At 49.5% G+C, this 27,509-nt stretch overlaps 1 long non-coding RNA gene across 1 annotated transcript in view; it reads right to left on the bottom strand.

Moving 5' to 3' along the window:
- Positions 1–13,005, bottom strand: part of LOC309333284 — a 150,118-nt gene extending 137,113 nt beyond the window's left edge. The window contains exon 1 of the long non-coding RNA XR_014152447.1: positions 12,836–13,005. This is a non-coding gene — a long non-coding RNA (uncharacterized lncRNA). The remainder of the gene's footprint in view (positions 1–12,835) is intronic.
- Positions 13,006–27,509: the final 14,504 nt, after the last annotated feature.

Below are 27,509 nucleotides of genomic sequence, written 5' to 3'. Positions count from 1 at the left end.
CACAGAGGGCCGCATGGCGACCTTTTTGAACTGAATAGCGCTGGGGAGGGGGTGCCCCGCCGGACTGCAGGGCAACCCACTTCAGTTTTTCCTTGGGGGGGGGGCTAAGTCAGGCCGCATGGCGGTCATGCTCGCACCCCACTGTCCTCCCAAGCTGGTATCCAGGATGTGTGCTAACTGTTTCTATATTTTGCAGTCTTAGCGTCTGTGCGCAGTTAGGTTGGCTGGTTCTGTCTTTCACCGAAACATTCCGATTACAATATATATAAAATATAAAATATAATATTTATAATTAATAAAAACAAACAAACAAAAACAAACAAACAAATACAATAAACTGCCATCATACTTAGGTATTTGTAGGTCCTAGTAGTGGTTGACTTGCTTCAAGGTGCATTATGTCTCTAGCAGCGGCTGCTGATCAAAGGTAAGGCTCCCCCTCACACTCACTTGGTGCCATAGTGGTGGGCACCCCAAGAGGTGGGTACCCCTAGCAATGCCGTAAAGGCAGCCAGCAGAATTTTTTTAAAGGGCCTTGTCTTTCAGGTATGTGTGATTCCTCCTGTGGTGAGTCGGAAGAACAATGCAAAGGCCCCTGGGAGGATGGGCTTGATGAGAAAGGGAGGGTGCAGGCGTCAAATTTCAAGACCACGGATCAGCCTCCTGGTATCTGGCTTAAAAAGAATATTCACAATCACATTCTAAATGGGGAATTTCTGGAGATGTTTGCCCTACTCTCCCTGGTTTATTCTTGTAGTTCCAAGTTTAAGCCTGAATCAAAGGACAAGGCAGTGGATATTGATAGAACTTTCGACAATTGGCTAACTGCTTTCACCTCTTATATGGGATTGGTGTCCGCTGCTTACCCCGATAGGGTGTGGCACTTGGCTAACTATCTGGGCATCATCTTAAAAGCCAGGAAAATGGCAGGGGACTCAGCAGCTTTGGCATACGCTGAGCTGTTCCGTGACAGGGCTGCTGAAGAACCCAAGGTGTGTTGGGACATCAAGGACAATGATCTTTGGTCTGAAGTAGTGGCCCCAAACTTCCAAAAAAGGGCTTTTGGGGAGAAGTCAGGTGACCCCCCCTCCAAAGTCTAAAGGGTGGCTATATCAACATGTTGGGAGTTTAATAATGGGTTGTGCAGCAGGGACCGGTGCCACTTTGACCATGCTTGTGAGCGCTGTGGCGGTCCTCACTCACGGACTAAGTGTTTTTGGGCTAAGCCCCCTTTCCGCAGTTTTCGAAAAACAGGATCAGGGTGTGGAGCCAAGGACGCCAAGGGAGACTCTGGAGCCTCTACCTCTGGAGCCCAGCAAGCCAAGGCTGCCCCTCCAAAATGGGTTTTTTTCCGCCCTAGCCCCAACCCCTGTCCGCCTCTCCGTGATGTTACCTTTGTTACAGGCTTATCCTAACAGGACTGCTCCCAACTACTTGGAGGCAGGGTTTCGTTATGGCTTCCACATCCCTTTCTCCAGTACACTCCAAAACCCCTCCCAATCAAAAGTCGGTAATGGAAATGCCCCTTGTTGCATTTAACAAAATTGAAAAAGAGTGGCGTTTAGGCAGGGTGGCTGGCCCTTTCAAAAAGTTTATAGTTTCCCCTCTTGGCATAGTGCCCAAAAAACTTCCTGGTGAGTTCCACATGATAAACAACCTTTCTTATCCTAGGGGTGGGTCTGTAAATGACGCCATACCACGGGAGCATTGTTCAGTTAAACATGCGTCCTTGGATGTGGCCATCAAAATAATTAGAGAATTGGGCACTGGGGCCTTATTGGCAAAATGCGACATCGAGTCAGCCTTTCGGCTGCTCCCAGTTCATCCTGAAGATTTTTGGCTTCTAGGATTCAAATTCAGGGATAGCTGGTATTTTGACAAGGCTATGCCCATGGGTTGCTCTGTGGCCTGCGCGGTCTTTGAAACCTTCAGTACATTCATTGAATGGGCCTTCAAAACCACATCTGGTTCCCCTTTTGTGACCCATTACCTGGATGACTTTCTTATTATGGCGGCCCCAGACTCCCCTGACTGCGCCCTATCCCTAGCTACATTCATGCGCCTTGCAGCTGACTTTGGCATACCTCTGGCTGCCAACACGAGCGAGGGCCCTTCTACTATCCTTTCCTCCTTGGGTATTGAATTGGACACAATTCGGCAGTTATCGCGCCTCCCGCAGACCAAGCTGGAATCCTTGAAAGTGTTGCTGGAGGCAATGCTTGGGGTTAAAAAGACCACCCTTCGCTAGGTGCCATCCCTATTGGGTCATCTTAATTTTGCATGTAGAGTAGTGGCGCCGGGCCGGGCCTTTTGTGCCCATCTGGCACGGCTCACGGCCAGGGGGGGTAGCCCCCCACATCACATCATGGCGACAAAGCAGATAAAGGACGATCTGAGGGTTTGGCTTGCATTCCTGCAGGATTATCATGGGGTTTCATTTTGGCAGAAGCGCCTTAACCCCGTGGTGGAGTTCCAGGTTCATTCTGATGCTTCTGGCCGCTTTGGCTTTGGTGTGTTCTTCAGGGGACATTGGTGTGCCCAGCCGTGCCCATCTTCTTGGCACGCAGCAGGCATTATTCGGGATTTAACCTTTCTGGAGTTCTTTCCTATTCTAGTCGCCATTCGCATCTGGGGAACCCTCTTCTCGAATTCCAGGGTCTGTTTCTGGTCCGACAATCAAGCGGTGGTAAGAGTTATATCTTGGCAGTCAGCAAAGTCCCAGAGGGTCATAAGGGTCCTGTGCCTGTTTGTGCTAGAGTGCACAAAACTTTAATGCTTTACAGGGCAGCTATTTCTTTCTTTTGTAAATTCCATCATTGGCCAGACCCCTGTGACAGCTTCCATGTCAAGAAGTTGCTGGCTGGGTGGCGGCGAGTCATTCCCCCACGTCAGGATGGCAGGAAGCCTATCACCATAGACATACTTAATCTAATTTGGAAAAAAACTACCAAAGATCTGCTGGTCAAATTTCGAAACGCGTCTCTTTCGGGCAGCATTCGCCCTAGCCTTTTTTGGTGCCGTGCGCATTGGGGAGTGCTTGGCTGGGCTCCTGCAATCAGGGTTGGCTGACACCGACATCAAGTTCTCTGGGCATACGTTGAACGTCAAGATTCGGTCCTCAAAAACTGACCAATTGCGGAAAGGGGTCACGCTTGCACTGTCCCCAACGGAACAGGTGGGCCCCTGCCCATATCATGACATGCACCGCTTCGTCAGGATCTGGCCCCAGTGCAAGGGCCCTTTCTTCATTCATTCAAACACGCGCCCGTTGACACGATCACAATTCACAGCGGTCTTAGGCAAAACCTTATCGGCTTGTGGTGTTAGTCCCCAGGAATATTCCGGGCACTCCTTCCATATCGGGGCTGCTACTTCAGCAGCGGTACAGGGTTGGGACCCCGCACACATCAAGACACTGGGGCGCTGGCGTTTGGCAGCCTACAAAAGCTACATTCGTCCCGGTTCCTCCTCCTTATCACTTGCAATTTAATTGTCTTACAGGTTCACCCACCACGAAGATCTGGGTTATAGGCCACAGCTTTGTCCATTGGGCAGCGGATTATGCACAGTCTCAAAATCGTGGCCATAACCTTAACATCCACCCCAAGGTATGCATTTATTGGATGGCCCAGCAGGGCATGCGTTGGCGGAGCTTGATGCCCATGCTGTGTAGTGCCACAGCAGCCCATGGCCCTCCAAGGGTCTTAATTATACATGCTGGGGAGAACGATCTAGTGGAACAAAAAGGCATTGCCCTTGCCCTTGCTGCAAGGGCAGGTTTTAAAAGCCTGCATGCCTTGTACCCGTCAATGACCATTGCCTGGTCCAATCTCCTACCCCGTCTTCACTGGAGGGGAGCTTCCAATCCCTCTCGCCTCAATTATGCGGTGAGTAAAATTAACAGGGCCATGCTCAACACAATGCGGCAAATTGGTGGGTTCTCTATCCCACATCCCACCATCACAGCAGATAGAGTTGACCTATTCCGGGGGGTGGGGTGCACCTGACCCCACTGGGTAATGACTTCTGGCTCCACGACTTGCGACGAGCCCTTGGGGACTGGATAGATTGGAGGGTTTGATTGGTCCTTGGTTGTGGGACTTGGCGGCGAGGCCCCTTAGGGCCTCGAGTGGCAGTTTTTAGGCCTTGGCAAGGTAGCTTTTAGTCTAACATCAAGTTGGGGGGATGCATTCATGCTCCCTCCCCATGTGGCGGGGCTTGCAGGGCCTGTTAAAGGGCAAAAAACTGGGAGCCCTAGAGCGGCGGCATGTAGGTCAAACTCCCGGGACGAGGTCGGTGGAAGGGCATGCTGTGTAAGTTTGCGCTTTGCAGTCCCCTCTCACTGGGCCTCAACTGCCTGCATATCCATAGCCAGGCGGGCTGAGTGGGTGACCTGCCAAGGCCTGCGCCAAGTTTCCTACTTCTGAAGTTCAGTAAAGTTGTGGCCAATTTGAACCCATACTCTGGTCTCTTGTCTCATCATTTGGGATAATGGGGTAGGCACCACAGACAGGGTTTAGCACGTGTGCCCGCAATTATTTGCTTTTTTCTAACACAGGCGCCAAGTCCTTAATGAGTTCTTCTCTTTCCTATCAGTTTGCATTTACTGATTATCTTGGGATAGTTCATTTTAACCCTCCTAAAAATTCACACCTGGTTTTGATTCAACAGGTTCCTATTTAAAACATGCTATTACACTTTTTAAGGATGGAGCTCCCTCTAGAGTGTTTTAACGTATAAGGATTCTGAAAATAACTGGCATTTTTTTGCAGCTAATTAGGAAACTGATAGAGACCAGCCTACACTTCCACTGCATTTTATGATTTTTGTGTGAAGTGGGATATCTTTTTATCACATTTGGCTAATTCCTATCTTTCTCCTATGCTAGATTTTAATCTACTCTTTGTTCTTAACACTGAAAAATCTCTTGAAAAATAGAATTGAGCCCTTCTATGCTGCTCACATTTCGCTCCCATACAGGATTCAAGAATATAATTTCACAATGTAGTCAACATGCTGATTCTGCCCTTGTGGAGTGTGGTGGTTAAGGGTTAACCTTCTGAGTGTCCTGTATCTGGGGAGGAGCTTCAAACGGAAGTTGCAAGTTCTTTGTCTGTGTGGAGTTAGTTTCACTTTTCTCCGAGAGCGAGAGAGAGAGAGAGAGCTAGTGCATGGCACAGCATGTGTCCAAGTTCGGATGGATTTCTTGTGTTTGGCTTGTAAATAAACTTTAAAGAGAGAAGAACAGTGTGTGGACTTTCCTTTCCTTCTTCTCACACAGAGGCAACCACTGCTGCTGCTCTGTATCTGCCTGAAGACGTTTTCCACAAAGATTGTGCGCAGAGGAAACGTACTGGACAGGCAGGAATTCCACAGGTTATGGCGAGTACGTCTATTTGCCGGGTGTGAGAAGGAAACAAAAGGAACAGGCCAGCTCTGAAATCCTGCCTGAGAATGAGGCAGTTGTGATTTCGCTGGTGAAAGCAGAGCTTGCTGCAGAAAGCATCTTTGGAGTACCGGCCGGCAGAAAGCGTGAGTAAGCTTATAGCCCCGGGAAAAGATGGTGCAGGCTCAAGAGGCTTTCGAAGTGCCCTTTGGGAAGCTAACTGGCCCCAATTGGGCTGAGTGGTCCGTCAGAATGAAGTACTGGCTGTTGGGAGAACAGCTCTGGTTTTGTATGCAAACCCCACCACCTCAGGCTAGTGAGAAAGTTTCTGAGGCAGACGTGGCTGCAGCTCTGGAAAGGGATCAGAGTGTGCTGGGCATGCTGAGAGCAAGCATTGATGCTTGGCTTTTGTCGAACCTTGAGGGGATCAAGGTGGCCCGGGTTGCTTGGCAGGCACCTCAGAGGGCGTGTGAAGCCACAGTGGGAGCCAAAGACCGAGAGGGGGCCGAGAGCCTGGTGGAGGCTGAAAATAACGTTCCTGGAAGCTGTTTCTACACTTCAACTCATCTGTGTGATGGACAGGGAGAGAGCTGAGAGGAAAGCAGTCACAGGCTGTTCCTCTGGAAGCTGTGCACCCAGGAGTGGGGGTGCAGGCAGCAGCTGTGAGAGCTCTGTAAAAGCCAAAGTCTTCAAGAGTTGTTTTCGCTGTGAGTCGACGTCACACCTCGTGAGAAACTGTCCTCTAGAGGCGCAGGAGCCCAAGGACGGCCAGAAAGGAATGCAGGGAAAGCAGATTAGAGATGGTTCTCAAGCGCAGAGGCGTGGGAAAGCCGCCAAAGGCCGTGGTGAAAGCAAAGAGAAAACATCTCTGTTCCACCTGGCTGCGTCCATGGCAACGTTGGAACCCAAACAACCAGCCAGTCTCTCTTTTATCGTCGATACTGGAGCTACGCACACTCTAGTGCCATCGAGTGGGCTTCTTCGGAACTGCAAGTCTGTGAAAAGTGGAAGATTTGTGTCGCTGGCAGATGGGAGCAAAAGACCTTTGACTGAGTCTGGCTCTTTATATTGTTCTTTCCTAGATCATGAGGTCCAGGCTTTTGTGGTTCCAGAAATTGCCAACTGTCTTTTAAGCGTGTCTGCTAGTGTCGCTGATGATTTCTGTGTAAAGTTTGCAAATAACATGTGTTCTTTTTCCAGGGATGGTAAGCAGCTGTTCAGTGTTGAGTGCAAGAATAGGATGTTCGTGGTTGAGATGCCTATTGCTGGTGATGACCCCCCTGAGGTAACACAGGTGCAATGCGCAAACTGTTACGATATGGATACAATGCAGCTGCAAAGTGCTAGCTTGAAAAGTAAACATGATGGGAATGTTGGGACTGCCCGTGAGAAACAGAGGGACAGTCAATTCACAGTGCGAAGCACCAGAATTAGCTCAGAGTGTAATATGAGCTCTTCCGTTTATTCCTGTCCGGGAAGTGCAGGAAGTGTTCGTTACTAGACTGCTGGAGCTTGAAGAGAGCAGTCATGTTTTTTGTAATGCTGCAAAGACAGAAATAAAGGCATGTAAATACGTTTCTGTCTATCTCTTTCCCCTGCCTGGGGGCAGGAAAGAGGGGTGTGTTCTTCTCACGCTGAGAAGGATCGCCTATTGCGACCTAGCCTGGATCTTGCTGGGGAATGCAGCCAGGGAGGTCAACAGGAGATCAAGCCGGGTGCCTGGGAGTGTTGCCAGTTTCTCCTGATATGGGCTTGATTTCCGACACAAACGTGCCACCGCATGATGATTGTTTTCATCTCTGGCACAGGAGCTTTGTGCACACAGGTTGGTCCTATATCAAGAAGGTCCCAGAGTGTACAGAGGGGTGCAAGTTTAAGGGATGTGACAAGTTCTTAGATTGCAGAGCCTGTAAGCAATCCAAGGTAACCACATGCTCATATCCCCGGTCAGACAGAAAGACTAGCAGGCCTTTTGAGCTAGTCCATGCAGATTTGTGTGGGCCCATGCCAGTGGCATCACTGGGCGGGTCCAAACACATTTTGTTGCTTTTGGATGATTTTTCGAAGACCTCTTGGATTTTTACACTTAAACACAAAAGTTTTTTAAAAAAATAATATTTATTGAGGTTTCCAATTATAAACACATAAACAGAAACCAACATACAAACATACACAAACAAACAAACAAGTATAATTCCAATCCTTTCTTTCTTGAACCTTATTTCCCCGACCTCCTCACACCTCCCCCTTCTGTATTATAACTTCATTTTTGCCCGCTCAGCATTCCCCACTGCCCTTCCTGGCAGGAGCTCTCAGCAACGCAACGCTGGCAGTCTTCCTCCCTTCTCACACTTGCCAGGAAACGCGTAACTCCCATAACCTTTGGGAAAATAAATCCTGCGTCCAGTCAGGCTTCCCTGCGTGGCTCTGCTTGGGAGCTGACCTGGCAGGAGAGCAGAGTAGCAGCGGTCCTGCATCCGTGTGAGATGAGGGATAAATCAAGTCCAAAGACAGTTCGGTTCTTATCTCTAGAAGCGTTTATTTACAAAGCAGTAAATCCATCAGAAACCTCTGACATTCTCTGTGCTCCAAAAGCACACACAAAGCCTCAGAGCTGAGCTGCGTCTCAGGCAGAAGCGAAAGCAAGTCTGAACAGTGACACAGACTGTGACGCACTTCTCTGCGTTAAGCTCCTCCCAGATACAGGACACCACGGAGTTTTAACACTGTCAGTTCCAAACTCCACACCCCCTCTTGTCCTGCATCTGGGGACAATAGCCAACAATGATTTCCCCATACACAGACCCTCACAGAACTCCTCGTGCTTCTGGAAGGTCAATGGTTTTGTGAAACCATCAGCGAGGTTCTTGGTTGAGGGACAGTATTTCAGAGCAACTAGCCCCTCATGAACGCTCTGACATACATTCCGAAAACGTATGTCCAAATGTTTGGTCCTCGCCTTGAATTACCCCGTCTCAGCCAGTTTGAGGCATGGTTGATTGTCTTCATGTACCACAACGGGCAGACAATTCTCTCCACAGATTTCCTTGACCAAACACACATAGAACTCCAGCTCTCTGCAAACCTCAGATAGCGCACTGAACTCAGCTTCCATAGAAGAAAGCGCTATGAGACTTTGTTTCTGGGACCTCCACCCAACTACTGAGTCCCCAAACTTCACTACTAGGCCTGACACTGACTTGCGGTCTGCAAGGTTAGCCCAATCCGAATCCACCCATGCAGTCAGCTTGACACCACCCTCAGCTGACATCTTGAGGCAAAAGTCTTTGGTATCTTGCAGGTAACGTAGCACCCGCTTTATACCATTCCAGGCCTGCACACTAGGACTTGAAGCCTCTCTACTGAGCAGATTGACAGCAAACGCTATGTCTGGTCTGCTCCACTGTGACAGATACAACAGACTACCCAGAGCTGACTGAAAGAGTTCAGTATTTTCGAACACCACACGTTCTACTTGCTGACACTCCTTCACGTATCCAGCCTCCATGGGTGATCTCGCACCTGCACAATCAGACATCCTGAACTTCTCAAGCAACTGCTCAATCTTACCTTTCTGGCGAAGCAAAAAGCTTCCATCACTTGCTCTTGTGATCTCTACGCCTAGATAGGACTTGACATCTCCAAGCTGCTTTAGCTTGAACCGCTTTCCAAGCTCCCTAGCAAACTTCTCCACCTGTTTACCTGTCTGTGCCATAAGCAAAATGTCATCAACGAACACCTGAACCACTTGCTGTTTCAAGCCTGAATCTCTAATGTAAAGACAACTGTCTGCAAGAGATCTCTTAAAACCTAGCTCTTCCAAGGCTTCATGTAGGCACATATTCCAATTTCTGGCAGATTGGTGTAATCCATAGATGGATTTGTGCAACCGCCACACGACGCCTGGCTCACTGACTTCAAACCCTGGAGGAGGAAGCATGTACAACTCCTCCTGGAGATCTGAGTTCAGGTAGGCGACATCTACATCAAAATGGTTCACCTTCCAACCTCTCTGTGCTGCTATCGCCAAAAGCGTTCTCAAAGTCTCCGCTCGAGGTCGGCGAATATACCTCTGTGAAGTGGACACCCTTTCTCTGTGTGAATCCTTGGGCCACTAACCTCGCTTTATACTGTGGTTCTCCCGCTTCTGTGGGTTTAAGTCGGTAAACCCATCTGCAGCTCACAGCTTGCTTGTTAGCCGGCAGCTGAGTGAGTGAGAACACACCAAGAGACTCCATTGAGTTCATTTCCTTCTGCATCACCTCACACCATTTGCTGGCTTCTTCCTGAGGCAACTTCTGAACATCCTCAAAGGACTCAGGTTCACATCTAGCCACACCAACCCAGACACTTGTGGCTTCATATGTTTCAGGTGGCTTCCCTTTGGTTGATCTTGCTGACCTCCTCAGCGTGAATTCTGGAACTGCGCCTGATTCACCTGGATCAACCCTACTATCCCCTGTGTCAGAAACATCCCCCTCTGACCTGCTGCGCCGTTTCGGGCGTACAGCTGGTTCTGCTGGCGAGGATGGTTCACTCCTTAGCTCAGACTTGACAGAGACCTGTGGAGGGGTCCTGGGACTCCCCTTTGGAGACATACGGAGCCTCTCCCTTGGAGATCCCGGCTCTGGACTCTGTGGCTGTGGACTGTGCACCTCAGCAACAGGTTCAGCCTCGTCCTCCTCCTCTTCCTCATCTGAGTCTAACAGAACATCCGGGTTCCTGTGAAGACGTTTCCACCCACTCTGCTCGCAAAACTCAGCACTGCCGCTAATAATCAGCTTAGACTGGTTGCCAGTAGGGTATGCAAAATGCCACGCCTTTGAACTCGGCTCATAGCCTACAAAGATCATCTTCCTAGATCTTGGCTCACCCTTTCTGCGCATGGCCTTTGGAATGAGGACCCAAGCCTCACAGCCAAACACTCGCAGGAAGTCCACTTTCGGTTTCTTCTGATGCAGTAAGAAATATGGTGTGTTGCCTACACTGGAATTGTACACCCTGTTCTGCAAGAAACATGCTGTCTTATAACTTTCAGCCCAAAAGCGCTGTGGCAGACCCAAGTCTGCCAACATAGCGTTCGCTGCTTCCTGTAGCGTGCAAAATTTTCTCTCTGCAACCCCATTCTGCTGCGGACTGTAGGGGGCAGTCAGTCGATGACTGATACCCTTCTGCCTGAAAAACGATTGCAGCGCAGAACCTGTGAACTCCCCCCTGCGATCAGATTGAAAGGAAATCACCCTGGTAGAGAACCGTAGCTCTACCGCTGTGATCCAATCCCTGATCAGTGCAGCTGCTTCTGACTTCTGTTTAAGTGAGAAAACCCAATAATGCCTTGAAAAATCGTCAATCAGAACCAGAACCCATTTAGACGCAGCATGGGCCCTGATAAATCTGCATGCACAAGTTCAAAGGGTTTGCTGGTTCTCCTTTCTGACCTGGGGTACGTGCATGTTGTGACCTTCGGTTGCTTACAGGCTTGACAATCTAGGTATTTGTTACATGCCTTGAACCTACACCCAATTGTGTTGTCAGTGGCTTTCCTCACATATGACCACCCGACGTGCCCAAATCTCCTGTGCCACAAGTGCATACAATCATGGTGTGGTGGGACATTTGCACACTGCACTTGGGCGTCTTTGATGGACTTTCCACTAGCTCCATTTTCCACCAGTCCCATTTTCCCACCAGTTCCATTTTCAATAGGCATCTGCACCAGAAAGAGCCTGTCTTTTCTCTCAACACTGTAGATCTTCTTCCCATTCCTGTACAAGGAACACAAATTGTTAGAGAACAGAACATCAAAACCATCAGCAGTAAGTGATGACACACTTAAAAGAGAATGTGCAAGCTCAGGAACCACAAAAGCTTGCACCTCGTGATCTATAAAAGAACAATATAAAAACCCAGTTTCAGTCAATGGTCTCTGAGACCCATCTGCTAATGTGACATAGTGTCCAGTTTTAACTGTCTTGCAGTTCCTCAGGAGCCCTCGAGATGTCACTAGGCAATGCGACGCTCCCGAGTCAATAACAAGAGATAAAGTGTCTCTCTGGCTGTTTTCCGAAGTTGCCATGGCATTGCTCGCACTCCCATCGGTTGCCATGGCCACAGCCTCCCCCCGACTAAGGCTTTTGCCTTTTCTCAGAGACACCAACGCAGCTGTGAGGTGATAAGTCGCCTTGTGTTTGTTTTTCTCCTGGCCTGCTGCTTTCCCACGTCTTTGCTGGGAACCGGCCCTGGGAACCTGCTTTGTTGACATTCCACGCCGGCCGGTCTCCTTGCCGCCGTCCTGCGCCTCTAGCGGACAATTGCGGACCAGATGTGTGTTGCTACCACACCGATAGCATCTCTTGGAAACAAAGGCTCTTACACAGTCCTCGCCACTCCTGGCTGCTGCCCCCCCACTCCTTCTTGGGGTGCAGCCTGTGCCCTCTTTCACAGCCCTCTGCTGCTTTGATTCCTCATCAATCAAGCGTCCGCTAATATATTCGATCGTAAGATCCTGCGGCGGCATCGTTTCCATCGTTAGAACCAAGTTCTCATAACTCCTGTCCAAAGAGCTTAAAAGCGTATAAGCCTTAAGTTCGTCTGGGAAAGGCACATTGAGCTGACGCAACTTACTGAAGATAGTCAGCATCTGAGCAATGTGATCCCTTATCGGTTCCCCTGGGGACAGCCTCTTCTCAAACATAGAACGTATGACATGGATCTTAGCCCCAGCTGTGGTCCTCTGATGTACTCTAGTCAGAGTGGACCAAATCTGATGACAGGTACGTAAGCCATCAATATGAGGGCGCTGCGACGCTTCGATCGCCATCACCACATGGGACATGGCCTTCTTGTCTTTCTTTGCCGCCGCTGTAGCCCTCTCCACATCTACAGGCGCTGCATTGGGCTGGGCCTGGACTGGATCGGCCTGCGTGCATTCCCACAGCTGCTTTCCCTCCAGCCAATAATACATGCGCTTATTCCAGTCCTCCCAATTGGCCCCATTCAGTCTTTCGAAGGGGATATTATAGCTCTCATGGCCCTGCTGTGCCTGGGCAGCAGCCATATTCCACCCACCGGGGCTTTAAGTGTACTCACGTGTTTGCCAGCAAGCTGGACCTCCGAAGCAGCCATCTTTCTTGGCCTTTGGCTCCGCTCTCCAGCATTCCCCACTGCCCTTCCTGGCAGGAGCTCTCAGCAACGCAACGCTGGCAGTCTTCCTCCCTTCTCACACTTGCCAGGAAACGCGTAACTCCCATAACCTTTGGGAAAATAAATCCTGCGTCCAGTCAGGCTTCCCTGCGTGGCTCTGCTTGGGAGCTGACCTGGCAGGAGAGCAGAGTAGCAGCGGTCCTGCGTCCGTGTGAGATGAGGGATAAATCAAGTCCAAAGACAGTTCGGTTCTTATCTCTAGAAGCGTTTATTTACAAAGCAGTAAATCCATCAGAAACCTCTGACATTCTCTGTGCTCCAAAAGCACACACGCAGCCTCCGAGCTGAGCTGCGTCTCAGGCAGAAGCGAAAGCAAGTCTGAACAGTGACACAGACTGTGACGCACTTCTCTGCGTTAAGCTCCTCCCAGATACAGGACACCACGGAGTTTTAACCCTGTCAGTTCCAAACTCCACAGAACATGTGTCTGAATGAAGTCTTAGAGCAGTTAGGTTTCAGGAGAAGTGTTGCTGATAGCTGTCTGTACTTTAAAGGGTCAGGAGAGAAACAGGAAGTGATCCTGGTCTTTGTTGACGATATTCTTTATATGGCCCAGGCAGGTAAACATGTGGAGAAGTTTGCCAAGGAGCTTGGTAAACGGTTCAAGCTCAAACACCTGGGAGCTGTTCAATCTTACCTAGGCGTAGAGGTAGCTCGAACTGAAGATGGAAGCTTTTTGCTGAGCCAGAAGGGTAAGATTGAGCAACTGCTTCAGAAGTTCAGAATGTCTGAGTGTGCAGGTGTTAGGACACCTATGGAGACGAGCTACGTGAAAGACAGTCAGCAAGTAGAACGTGCTGTGTTCGAAAATACTGAGCTCTTTCAGTCAGCTCTGGGTAGTCTGTTGTATCTGTCCCAGTGGAGCAGACCTGACATAGCGTTTGCTATCAATCTGCTTAGCCAGGAGGCTTCAAGTCCAAGTGTGCAAGCCTGGAATGGTATCAGACGGGTGCTGCGTTACCTGCAAGATACCAAGGACTTCTGCCTTAAGCTGTCAGCCAAGGGTGACATCAAGTTGACGTCATGGGTGGACACTGATTGGGCCTCTCTTGGAGATCGGAAGTCTGTGTCCGGCCTAGTGGTGAAGTTCGGGTACTCTTTGGTTGGGTGGAGGTCTCGGAAGCAAAGTCTCATAGCGCTCTCATCTACTGAAGCTGAGTTCAGTGCGCTTTCTGAGGTTTGCAGAGAGTTGGAGTTCTACATGTGTTTGGTTCAAGAGATCTGTGAGGAGAGCTGTTTGCCTGTCATTGGTTTTTAAGACAATCAGCCCTGCCTGAAGTTGGCAGAATCTGGGCAATTTAAGGCCAGGACCAAACACCTAGACATCCGTTTTCAGAATGTGTGTCAGAGCGTTCGAGAGGGATTAGTTGTGCTGAAGTACTGTCCCTCAGCCAAGAACTTTGCTGATGGTTTTACGAAACCATTAACCTTCCAGCGTCATGGAGAGTTCTGTGAAGGTCTGTGTTTGGGGTAAGTGGTGATGCTTATTTCCCCCAGATGCAGGGCAAGAGGGGGGGTGGAGTGTGGTGGTTAAGGGTTAACCTTCTGAATGTCCTGTATCTGGGGAGGAGTTTGAAATGGAAGCTGCAAGTTCTTTGTCTGTGTGGAGTTAGTTTCACTTTCCTCTGAGAGCGAGAGAGAGCTAGTTCATGGCACAGCGTGTGTCCAAGTTCGGATGGATTTCTTGTGTTTGGCTTGTAAATAAACTTTAAAGAGAGAAGAACAGTGTGTGGACTTTCCTTTCCTTCTTCTCACACAGATGCAACCGCTGCTGCTGCTCTGTATCTGCCTGAAGACGTTTTCCACAGAGATTTTGCGCAGAGGAAACGTACTGGACAGGCAGGAATTCCACAGCCCTACTGTTCTTACTTCCTCAGGTCCTTTGTGGATTCCAGGTCGCTGTGTCCATCCCTATTGGCCAAGACATGTGCTGGCACAAAGGCCTGCAGAATCCCATTCTGGACTTGGCAAGGATCATGACCCTGACTCCGCCTCTACAGGCTCAGCAGCCCCGTGCAAAAGTCCATCGTGTTCATCCTCATCCTCGAAAGGCTGAGGGATGCCCAAAGGTGACATGGGGAATGCTGAAGACCTTTTTCATAGCCTTAATTACTCAGCTACATATGAACTCTATGCTGATTTTAACATGTATGTTATTTGTTTTTTGATACCTAGTACTCAATGTATCTATCTTCCTCCTGACACCTTCTAGTCATAGTTATAATAAGTGGATACATTTAGCTAAAGTTGCTACTGTCTCTCATTTTTGTTTGAGTGAAACATATGATATGCACACTACCTTAGGAAATTGTGTGATTCCTGTTTATACACAGTCTTTCATATGGCACATGCCACACACATGGGAAAGTGGTTTTCTAAATGGATTCCTGAAGGTATCATTGGTTATACCAATCTCCATGATTGGGGAAAGGTGACACAAAAGTTACCCCTGGATGCAATATTGTTATACACACCTACAGTTGCAGCCACGCCAGACACCTCTTGTGTTCAGATTGTGAACTGCAGTAAGAAAGTAGATCACTGTCTGGAAACAGGAGGAAGGCCAACTTGGAATTGTTCACGTGTTCAACAGATTACTTTTAATTATGCTCATGTTAGTTTGCCAGATGGTTGATTTTTTACGTGTAATCAAAGAAGTTATAACTTCAGCAGACTGACATGGGTCCTGCCTAGTTGCTCAGTTTTAGAAAATAGGCAAAGGTTGTTGAGCTCTCCTTTAGGAATGTCTGCTAGACGTCTTTATGTGATATAAAAACACATACATGAACATGAAGAGAACACAGTATTCCTGCTACCTTAACCTCTACTATCTTAAACTCTTCTTACAAAAAAAACAAAACAAATAAAAAAATTTAAAAAATAATATTTAAATAAATAAAAAAAGGTGAGATGTAGTGATCAGATGGGATTACCATGAGGAATTATAAAATATACATCAAGCCATTGTGTCCACGATGAATGCATTGTGTTGACTGGGTTTTGTGAGATTTTGACCAGCTTCGGCCCATCTGAAGCTGATACAGGCTCGTCTTATCTTGAGCCCAAGCAGAGCGTCGTCACACAGCAGAAGGATTAGCAGTATGTGCTACATTCTTAATTTTTATTTACACTCTATGCTGAGAGAATACAAACATGCATCTTGCCTCTGTGAGAGCAGAGAAACAACACGTCTCGGAAACAAAGAACACTGAGAAAACAGTGAAAAACAGGAAACCAGTGAAAGTCACATCCAGTCTCCCATTCCCGTGGGAATCCAACAGTAACTTGGACTGTGGAATGCAAAACAATGCCCTGTGACTGCAGTTGCTGCTCAGTGAGGGAAATAGAAACCAACATCCTCCCCCTTTCTGTGAACATCACTGGGCAGCATGTTCGTACAATATCAGTACAAACCCAACTTCTGCACATAGGTACAGTGTTGATCCCTTGATACAACTTTGGACAATACATCATGTCAGGGAACTGCCATCAGAGCCAGAGGCGGAGGGAAGGCTCCAGAGCGATGCCGGAGAGGGTCCCAGCAGGGAGAGAGGCAGCCCAGCTGCTGGGGAAGGAAATCAACATAACACCAGGAGAGAAGGGGGGCAGATGGGGGAATCGGAGAAAAGGCTCCAGGACTCTTCAACGGAAACTAGTGGGGAGAGCACGGGTGCTCCACTGCCCACACCCTCCCTGCGCAGAAGACTTCCGCGCAGGGAGAGTTGGAGGAGACTTGGCATCAAAGAACTTTTTTGCTGGAAGAAGTTTAAGAAACGCCCACTGACGGATTCTGCCAGCGACTTAGACAGCCACGAAGTGAAGGGCTGTCCAGACAGAAAGGGTTCAACCAGGCAACCAAGCCAAGAGTGGCGGTAACTTACGCATGAGCAACCCCCTAGAACCATTACAGCAATCCGTCAGTCCCCAAAGTTGCTTGTGCGCAGCTCAAGAGAGGCAGCACAATGAGCCAACCCAAGGAAACCGGAGAGACAGGGCAAGCAGCTGGAGTGCAAAATCTGGAAGAGAGGAACCGAGATTTGGAACAGCATGTGGCCCTCCTGACGGCGTGGCTGGATGAAATACGAACTCAGGATGCACAGGTCAGACCCACCCCCATTGCAAGGAAGGTACCGGGGCTGGTACACAAGTTTGGGGGAAAGCCCCAGGACTACAATGTGTTCTGAACAGAAATAGAGTACGCTTTGGAACTGCAGCATAATGACTTTGCTGATGATGGGGAGAGGGTAGCCTACATCGTGGGGCATCTGGAGGATGGGGCACGCGAATGGATCAGGCCCCTAATGGCCACGCAAAATGCTGCCTTGAAGGACCTTAGGAAATTTTTTCAAGCAATGAATGCGATGTATTCCAGTGAAGTGGAGCAAAGTGTGACACGTTGGGAACTGATGGGGTGCAAGCAGGGGAACCAGTCAGTTAGAGACTACTGGTCGCGCTTTGCGATGTTGATCCACCGGCTTGGGTGGGATCTGGACTCTGAACCTATTCAAATGTAGTTTGAGGAGGGGTTGTCCCCAACGGTGAAAGACGAGCTGTCCCGTGCGCCCCGTCCACAGTCGATGGATCAGCTGACCAAGGCTGTGCTTGCGATTGGAGTGCGCCAGGAAGCGCGGGCTCAAGAGAAATGCGAAGTGAGAGGGGAACGTTGCCATGACTACCGCATTCCTGAAATACCGAGACAGCCTTCCCAGGCGGCTGAGCCAATGGAAATAGATGGCGCGCGCGCGTGTGAGGTTTCAAACCTCAGTAGAGATCGCAAGAGGGAGGGAAAAGATTGGAAAACCACCAAGAAGTGTTTCCTCTGCCAACGGCCAGGACATTTTGCCAGGGTCTGCCCTCAAAGGAAGGCCTGGCAAGGGATGGTGGGAGCTGCTGGCTGTGAGGAGAAGGGGGAGGAAGTGCAGGCGCAGGGAAACGACAACGCCTGGCTGCCGACCAGCAGGGGCAGCAGCCAGGCCAGCAACCAATAGAAGTGCCCCAGCCTGACCCTCCCAAAGCAGCTATAGCAATAGAAGTGGTGCTAGAACTCCCGAATGGGCACCCAGTCAAAGTTAAGGGGCTGCTGGATTCAGGCAGTTCCTGCAATTTTTTCAGCAGGGACTTCACTCTGGAGCATCAACTCCACCTGCTGCCCCTGGATTATCCCTTGCAAGTGACCACTATCGATGGCAGGGAACTTCTGGGGGGGGGGAAGTGACACACCAGACCCCGCCCATGAGAATGAGGGATTCCAGGCACACGGAGACCATTGCCTTTCACGTAGCCACACTGGCAGGGCCCCCAATAATACTGGGGATGAGCTGGCTGGCACTGCATGATCCAGTAGTGTCATGGCATCAGCGGTCAGTCACCTTTGGGTCAGCTTACTGCTTGGAACACTGTCTGGGGCGGGAGAACCCAAGGATGACAGTGGCCAGGGTGGCTGGGCTGGCTGTGGAACCAAAAGGGGAGGTGCCACCACAATATGCTGACCTGAAGGAAGTCTTCAGCGAGAAGGAGGCGGATAGGCTACCCCCCCATAGGCCCTTTGACTGCCAAATCAACTTACTCCCAGGGGCTCAGCTGCCGGTGGGTAAGCTGTATGCCATGTCTGACCGGGAGATGCAAGAGTTGCGACAATTTATTGACAAGAACCTGAAGAGGGGGTTCATAAGAGAATCAAAGGCGGTGGGGGGCAGTCCAGTGTTCTTTGTCGGCAAAAAAGACACGAATCAGCCTAGACTTGTAGTGGTTTACAGGGGGGTCAACCTTGTGTCCGAACCCGTGACCTTCCCAATGCCCAGAATTGACGACATTTTAACACGGGTGAGGCAGGGGAAAATTTTTACCAAGCTGGACCTCAGAGGAGCGTACAATTTGATTAGGATGAGGGAGGTGGACGAATGGAAAACCACCATGTTCACCCGCCTGGGGGCTTTTGAATACTTGGTCATGCCATTTGGATTACAATCGGGCTCCACCTGTTTTCAAGCATTCATGCACCACATGTTGGGGCCCCTGCTGTACAAGAATTGCGTGGCCTTTTTGGAGGACGTCTTAATCTATTCGGACAATGAGGAGCAACACGTCAGAGACGTCAGAGAAGTACTACAGAGACTGCAGAAGCACCAGTTGTGGGTCAAGCTGGAAAAATGCCAATTTCACGCCAGAGAGGTCGAATTTCTGGGGTACAAGTTGTCAGACAAGGGCCTAGCTATGGACCCAAGCAAGGTGAAGGCAGTGCTAGAATGGAAGGCCCCCAAACCCGGAAGGATGTGCAGAGGTTCTTGGGGTTCAGCAGGGTCAGTGGTTGTCTCCTCGATAGAAAGAGGCGTCCTCCTACTTACTAATTAACACTAAAACTAAAAACTAAAAACTAAGGTTAAAAGTTAATAGGTTTCTATACTCATTAAAACAAATTTGAAGGATAAAAGATAAAAATAAGTCAGAGAGCTCACATTCACGCTGACTAGGTGCCGTTCGCCATCTTGCATCCTCGTTATTCTAATATTCGAGAGGAAAACGTAAGAGCGGATGCTCTCTCGAGGAAGCCAGAGTACATGGAAGGAGAGGGACCGCCAGAGATCCGACACGTGTTTCCCGAGGACAGATGGGTGTGTGTGGGAGCGTTGGTTGGGAAACGAGAACTGGCAGGGCTTACCAGAGACGACGCGTTCGCTCAAGCCAAAATCAGAGAACTTCGGGATGGAAGGGAAGACAATGGAGGGTTTGAGGAAAAAGAAGGGCTACTGTACTATAAGGGGGCACTGTATGTACCGGGGGAGACCTTGAGGCGGAAGGTACTCAAACAGCTCCACGACAATCCAACCGCTGGACACTTTGGACAGCACAAGACCATACTGCTCATCACCAGGCAGTTCTGGTGGCCAACGGGCTGCCCCCGCAGGGTTACTGGAACCTTTACCCACACCGGGAAGACCCTGGGAGGTGGTGTCCATTGATTTCATGACCGATTTGCCCAAGTCGAGGGGGAAGACAGCAGTCATGGTAGTAGTCGATCTACTGACCAAGATGTGCCATTTCATAGCTTGCTCACATGCGGTGACGGCGGAGGAGACGGCCAGGTTGTTTGTAGATCACATCTTCAGGCTGCATGGGACTTCCTTGAGGGTCATCTCGTATCGTGGGAAACAATTTACTTCCCGGTTCTGGAGGAAACTCATGAGCTTGCTACAGGTCGAGGTGGGCTTCTCGATGGCTAGGCACCCGGAAACCAACGGACAAGCAGAAAGAGCGAACAGTATACTCCAGCAATACCTGCGCTGTTACGTCAGCGAGAGACAGAATGATTGGGTAGAGAAACTAGCGTTGGCTGAATTTGCATACAATAACGCTGAACATGTGTCCACGGGAGTGAGCCCGTTCATGGCCAATTATGGGCGTCACCCCAGAGCCTTCCCGGGGAGGGGGGAGGAAGCATGGAGTGTGCCCGTGGCAGAGCAGTTTGTAGAAGAAATGGAAGCCTTGCACCAGCAACTCAAAATGAACTTGGAGCGGGCCAAGGAGGTTTACAAAAGGCAGGCGGACAAGCACCGTCCGGAGGAGGAGGCCATACGGGTGGGAGACCGGGTGTGGTTGTCAACCCAAGGATTACCCCTAAAGGGAGGGTGCAAAAAGTTGCAGCCAAGATGGCTGGGGCCTTTTGAAGTAACACAACAGGTGAACCCAGTGGCATTCAAGCTCAAGTTGCCTGACAGCATGAAGATACATCCGGTGTTCCACAGGTCCTTACTCTCACCGTACCGGGAGGGGCGGGAATTTCCGGGGCGGGAGGGAGGAGTCACCACCCACCCACAGGTAGAGGAGAGGGAACACTTCAACCAAGCCACGGAAATACTCGATTCAAGGTGGCGAGGTCGCCAAGTGGAGTACTTGGTAGCTTGGGAGGGAGAACCCAGGTGAGAAAACACGTGGGTCCCCGCTGAGGCGATCAATGAGGGGTATCTGGTGGAAGAATTCCACAGCCTGTTCCCGGATAAACCAAAACCACTAGCGAGATTCTGGGAGGAAGAATTTGGAACCACAGACGACGAAGAGGAATTTGTGGGTTTTCCCGCCTCCGAAGAGGAGGGAGGGGAGGAGTCCGAGGGATAAGAATCAGACTGGGAGGCCCACCACGCGGGAAGAGATCAGAGCGGGTGGGAAGCAGGTTTTGAATCCTCAGAGGATGGCGACAGCTCCTTCAGGGGATTCCCCGCATCGTTGGCTGAGGAAAGGGACGAAGTTGGATCAGAAGGTCGGGCCGGGGGTGGAGGGGGTCCTGGGGGGGGGGGGAGGTGGATGTCAGGGAACTGCCATCAGAGCCAGAGGCGGAGGGAAGGCTCCAGAGTGATGCCGGAGAGGGTCCCAGCAGGGAGAGAGGCAGCCCAGCTGCTGGGGAAGGAAATCAACGTAACACCAGGAGAGAAGGGGGGCAGATGGAGGAATCGGAGAAAAGGCTCCAGGACACTTCAACGGAGACTAGTGGGGAGAGCACGGGTGCTCTGCTGCCCACACCCTCCCTGCGCAGAAGACTTCCGAGCAGGGAGAGTAGGAGGAGACTTGGCGTCAAAGAACTTTTTTGCTGGAAGAAGTTTAAGAAACGGCCACTGATGGATTCTGCCAGCGACTGAGACAGCCACGAAGTAAAGGGCTGTCCAGACAGAAAGGGTTCAACCAGGCAACCAAGCCAAGAGTGGCGGCAACGTACGCATGAGCAACCCCCTAGAACCATTACACCTCAGCAGGAATTTCATTACCTGGCATATAGGACACCGTTACGAGTCCCTTCTGAACACGTTCCCTAGCATGTTGCAACTTCAATTGCAAGTGCTTCGTGCTTTGCTTACAATCTTCAGAATTCAGCAAAGCCAAACATGCTTTGTTGTCCTGGTAAACCTGGATTGGACATTTGACAGGAATTTTGCACAATTGTAACAACCATTCACAATCTTTAAGTGAATAAGACAGTGCATTCAGTTCAGCTTCACAAGTACTTAAGCTAACTGTTGTTTGCTTCTTGCATGACCAATCAAATAGACCCTGATTGTACATGTAGCAAACTCAAGACGTACTTTTCCTGTTTGTAGTGTCACCACCAAAACTTGCATCTGGAAATATCTCAAGACCACCAGACTTCTGATTGTTAAATCTTAGTCTGTAATGCATAGTGCCTTTCAAATAGCGAGCTATGCGTTTCAGAGCTTTCCAATCCTTAACAGTAGGATTGTTGACTTGTCTGCTTAGCAAATTAAAGCTAACAGCAATGTCTGGTCTTGAACATCTGGCAATGAAGTTTAGTTTGCCTGGCACACTTCTGTACAGTGTAGTGTCAGAAAATGCTTCTTCAGTGTCATCTACCTGATAACCTGTTGTCATCGGTGTGTCTACAGGGTTAGCATCCATCAGGTTTAGTTTGCTTAACACGTCAGCAATTTTCCGTGACTGGTGTACTAGCATGTTACCGTCTTGATCTCTCTCTATTTCCAGAGATAGGTAGTTGTTTACCTCACCAAGATCTTGATGATACCCAGCTCTACCTCTCTTTCAAATCAGAACCAGTGAAGGCGGTGAAGGTCCTGTGTGAGTGCCTGAAGGCGGTTGGAGGATGGATGGCGGCTAATGGATTGAGGTTGAATCCTGACAAGACAGAAGTACTGTTTTTGGGGGACAGGGGGCGGGCTGGTGTGGAGGACTCCCTGGTCCTGAATGGGGTAACTGTGCCCCTGAAGGACCAGGTGCGCAGCCTGGGAGTCATTTTGGACTCACAGCTGTCCATGGAGGCGCAGGTCAATTCTGTATCCAGGGCAGCTGTCTACCAACTCCACCTGGTACGCAGGCTGAGACCCTACCTGCCCGCGGACTGTCTCGCCAGAGTGGTGCATGCTCTGGTTATCTCCCGCTTGGACTACTGCAATGCGCTCTACGTGGGGCTACCTTTGAAGGTGACTCGGAAACTACAACTAATCCAGAATGCGGCAGCTAGACTGGTGACTGGGGGCAGCCGCCAAGACCACATAACACCGGTCTTGAAAGACCTACATTGGCTCCCAGTACGTTTCCGAGCACAATTCAAAGTGCTGGTGTTGACCTTTAAAGCCCTAAACGGCCTCGGCCCAGTATACCTGAAGGAGCGTCTCCACCCCCATCGTTCTGCCCGGACGCTGAGGTCCAGCGCCGAGGGCCTTCTGGCGGTTCCCTCATTACGAGAAGCAAAGCTACAGGGAACCAGGCAGAGGGCCTTCTCGGTAGTGGCACCCGCCTTGTGGAACGCCCTCCCATCAGATGTCAAAGCGATAAATAACTACCTGACATTCAGAAGACATCTTAAGGCAGCCCTGTTCAGGGAAGTTTTTAATCTGTGATATTTTAATGTATTTCTGGTTTTTATGGAAGCCGCCCAGAGTGGCTGGGGAAACCCAGCCAGATGGGCGGGGTACAAATAATAAATTATTATTATTTATTATTATCTTTCATGTCAAAGTGCTCTTTCAGTTGAGCTAGGGCGTTATTGTACATTGTGACATCTTTCCAAAAGAAAAGTATATCATCAACATAAAACAAGCAATACAGCTTCTTTTGCCCCTCCTCTTTGACAAATACACATGGATCAGCTTTCCCTTGCTTAAAACCTAGAGAAAACAATACTTCAGTGAGTTTTTTGTGCCAACACCATGCACTTTGTTTGAGACCATAAAAGGATTTCTTCAGAGCACAAACAAATCCCTGTTTTACCTGTACGCCATCAGGTGGAAGCATATAAAGAGATTCACCTAGAGATCCGTGCAAAAATGCTGTATTCACATCATGGTGTCTAACGTGTAGATTCTCCTCTGCAGCAGGCTTGAGCATAAGCCTAATGCTCTCATACCTCACGGTGGGTGAGTAGGTCTCGTGATAGTCTTCACCTGGTACCTGTGAAAAACCTCTGGCTACCAATCTGGCTTTGTGTCTGACTATCTTGCCATTTTGATCAGTCTTCTGTAAGAACCTTTCTGATAACCTAGAAAGATACCATGCAATCCACGCTTGCCTAACTTGGAGCTTTGTGATGTGTGAACCCACATGTCAGAACCAAAAATTCTCATGTGTTTGATGTATGGCTTCTTGCCAAACACCTTCTCATAGGGGGTACAACCAATCGCTGAAGATAACCTGCGATTATAACTGTAAACAAAACAAGAGAGAGATTCGGCCCAATAACTCTCTGGAAGATTGGCATCATGCAGCAAGGTTTTCAACCCTTGAAGCAATGTTTGAATTACCCTCTCGCAAAGTCCATTCTGCCATGGCGAGCGAGGACTAGACAAATCGTGTTGAATTCCTTTTTCAGTCAGAAAAGCTTCAAACTGCTGAGATGTGAATCCCCCCCCCCCCGCGATCAGTGAAAAGAGTCTTTATCTTCTTACCATGCACATTTTCCAACCAAGCACAGAATTCCTTGAACCTTGGAAAAGCCTCTGATTTCTGCTCGAGATTGTACACATAAATATACCTGGAAAATGCATCAATGAGAACCATGAAGTACCTGTTTCCACCCAAAGAGGGCGATAGTGGACCAACCAAATCAGCATGAACAACCTGGTATGGTTCTGTAGCTTGCCTACTAGACACCTTACCTTTCACAGCCATTTTCACCTTGTTTGCTGCGCACGCCTTACACTTCATGTGGTACCTGCAGGGTTTAATAGTCATACCTTCAATCAAGGCAGGCATTTTAGATACTGTCTCAAAATGCAAATGACCAAATTTCCTGTGAAAATCATGAATACATCCTGCATGCAAACCTTTGTTAGAACCTGCAATGCAACAAGTTTCATCCTGCACATCATAATCAAAATACAAAACAAAGAAACAATCAACATATTCAGCAGGCAATACATAATCGTTTTTCTTTGTGATGGTGCACTTCTTGTTCTTGAAGGAAACGTCAATTTTCCGTTCATTTAGCTGCGCAACACTGAGTAGATTGTGTGCAGCATTTGGAACTGTCAGGGGCTCAAGAGCAGAAGCACAGGGAAGGGAGGAGATGGAGAGCGAAGGGGAAGAATCCGAGGGGAGCGTAGGAGAAGATGACAGTGGCCCAAGAGATTCCATGAGCCTCTCCAGCGAATCGGAAGATTCACAGAAGGGGGCGCCGGTGGCCAGGGCAAGGGGCCAGCGGGGACTCCCAGAGCAGCAGTTGGAAATCAGGACCAGCTTCCCCACCAGAGCATAGTGGGGGGGAAGAGTCCCAGGTATCGGGGCCAGCGTATCCCCCACCAGGGAGAGAAGATGAGTCAGGGATGACCACGCCTCCATCGGAGAGTCAGGCAAAGGAGGGGCGGTCAAGTCCAGCAAGCCTCCCGGAAGAGGGAAGCAGTGACAGAAGCAGTGTAACGGTCAGGAGGAAGGTCACTGGGTTGGCGCGAGAGGCAAGTTCAAATGTACAGGAGCGCGGGACAGCAGAGAATGAGGATTGGGAACCAGGTCCTAAAGCCCGCCGGAGGCAGGGGGAGGAGTCAGGCGACTCAGCGTCAGAAGAATCCAGAAAGGGGAATGCCCCAGCGGGCAGGAGGACCCAGAGGAGGAGAGAGCAGCGGAAGAGGTGGAGCAGGGCTAGGATCTTAAACTGGTGTCAGGGGGGAGGAGATTCAGACGGGACTTCGACGGTCTAGGGTTTAAGACGTAGAGCTGCGCGCTGCGGCTTTGAAATGGAAACTGAACTTCAATAAAGACTTTTGTACATAACGACGACCTGGCGTTGGTCCTCTGTGAGCTGGGACCTTGGGGCAGCTCTGACAGTAAGTCCTGTCTCCTAAAACCTATTAGAATAATTAAGCGTGACGTGCCTAATTGCTTTACGATTCCAATTAGGTGCAGTTTATAGCGGTCCGGCACGCTCCTCAGCCAAGCTGCGCCGATCTGCGTCTCTCCGGTTTTGGCTTGCAGAGTAAAACACAGCGGAAAAAACTGTTGCTTAGATCCAGACAAACACACCAAGCGGTTGTGTGTTTATTTATCAGTCCTTTATTGCAGCAGAATATTTACAACTCAGCATTTCTCAGATAGACTCTCCCGGACTTCTAGCACTCATGGCTATAGCTGCTGTCTCTCTCGAAAACACACAGAACAGTAAGGAAAAACTCCTCCCACCTTCCAAACCTGACGTCAGAATGTGAGGCGTCACTCAGAACATCTTAACCCTGTAAGTTCTGAATCCCAACACCCCCTCTCGCCGAGCATTCTGACGAGACCTGTGGATGTACCTTTGCAGACCTCTGTGAGATCAATCCCTTCCCCAATGCCTTGCGCCCTCTCCTGGCGTTCCTGTCAGGCATCTGTGGAACATCCTCACAACTCTCAGATTCGCACTGTGCGAAACCTACCCACGCACCTGTGGCCTGATACCTCTCAGGTGGAATACCCTTCGTTGTGCGACTGGACCGCCTGGGCACAAACTCAGGTATTTCCTCTGACTCACTGTGGCCAGCAGGTGTGTCCTCTGCATCACGGGATTCCCCCTCTGACTTAAAGGGTCTTCGAATCCTTTGCATCACGCTAACAGGAGAACTAGGCTCACTCTTGGGCTCTCTTTTAACAACTTGTGGAGATGCCCCATCCTGTTCCTGACTTTGGTCAGTGAGCTGATCGTCATCAGCAGACTCAGCCTCTCCTTCCTCCTCATCAGAACCTTCCTGCTCTGAATCAGAAAGACATTCTGAGAGAACATCACGCTTTGCAGGAGACTTTGACCTTTCATCCTGCTCATAGAATTCAGCGTGTCTACTGATCAGCAGCTTACTCTGATCACCTGATGGGTATGCAAACTTCCATGCTTTAGAAACCGGCTCATACCCACAGAAGATCATTTTCTGGAACTTGGGTTCACCTGGCCCTCGCAAAGCCTCACAGATGCACAGATGCAACAGACCCAAAAGAACGCAGAAAGAACGCAGAAAGTGAATCTGGGGTTTCCTGCCGTTCAACATGAAATAAGGTGTGTCACATACCACTGAATTGTAGATCCGATTCCAGGTGAAGCTCACATATTTAATTGCCTCCATCCAAAAACCTGGAGGTAATCCAGAATCTGACAGCATCACCTGTGCAGCCTTAACCAGAGCCTCACTCCTGAGTTCTGCCACCCCCCTCTCTTGAGGAGAAGTCACCTTGTGACGTATCCCTTTCTGGCGAAAGAACTTCTGCAAAGCAGACCCAGTAAACTTCGCACCTCTGTCACTAGTGACTGCTTGCACTTTGGTGGAGAACCTTAGTTCCACCTCCTCAATCCAACTTTTAATCAGCTGTGCTGCATCTTCTTTGGATTTGAGAGCATGAGTCCAGGAGTTCTGCGAAAAACTATCCTGCATCGTCAGCAGAAACCTGGCCCCTCCCAGACTTGGTTCCTTCATGGGACCCAACAGATCTATGTGAACAAGATCAAAAGGTTTTGTGGTTACCCTCTCCACCCTGGGGTAACTGCACCCTTTTACCTTTGCCTGTCTGCAAGTCTCACAATCTATGGCACTTCCACATTCTTGAATTTTACAGCCTCTGGTGCATTCAGGTAGCACCTGTAGTTCTTCAAGAGAACTATGAGCTGTCTTCTTGTGCCAAACACATGCACATGAAACATGAGTGGGAACTGTAGCACGCAAAGCTTGTGCTCTCTCAACCTTCCCCTCACCCTCCAGAGGCGTTTTAAGAATGAAGAGATCATTCTGCCCCTTTGCAACTTTGACTAGCTGCTTCCCTCCTTTGGAGATTGTGCAAGTATCATTTTCAAAAGAAACCTTAAACCCCTTTTTTAACAAATAAGGGACAGATAAAAGACAGTGATGCATCCCTGGTACAGTACAAACCTCCAACTGCTCCTGCAAAACAGAAAGAAAGATTTTTGCAACATTAGTTACATTTCTTTTTTCCCCATCTGCAAACAGAA

The sequence above is a fragment of the Podarcis erhardii genome (assembly GCF_964252035.2).
Source record: "Podarcis erhardii genome assembly, chromosome: W".
NCBI lineage: Eukaryota > Metazoa > Chordata > Lepidosauria > Squamata > Lacertidae > Podarcis > Podarcis erhardii.
The sequence above is the reverse complement of the archived record's forward strand: the minus strand, read 5'-3'. Positions and strand labels throughout refer to the sequence as shown.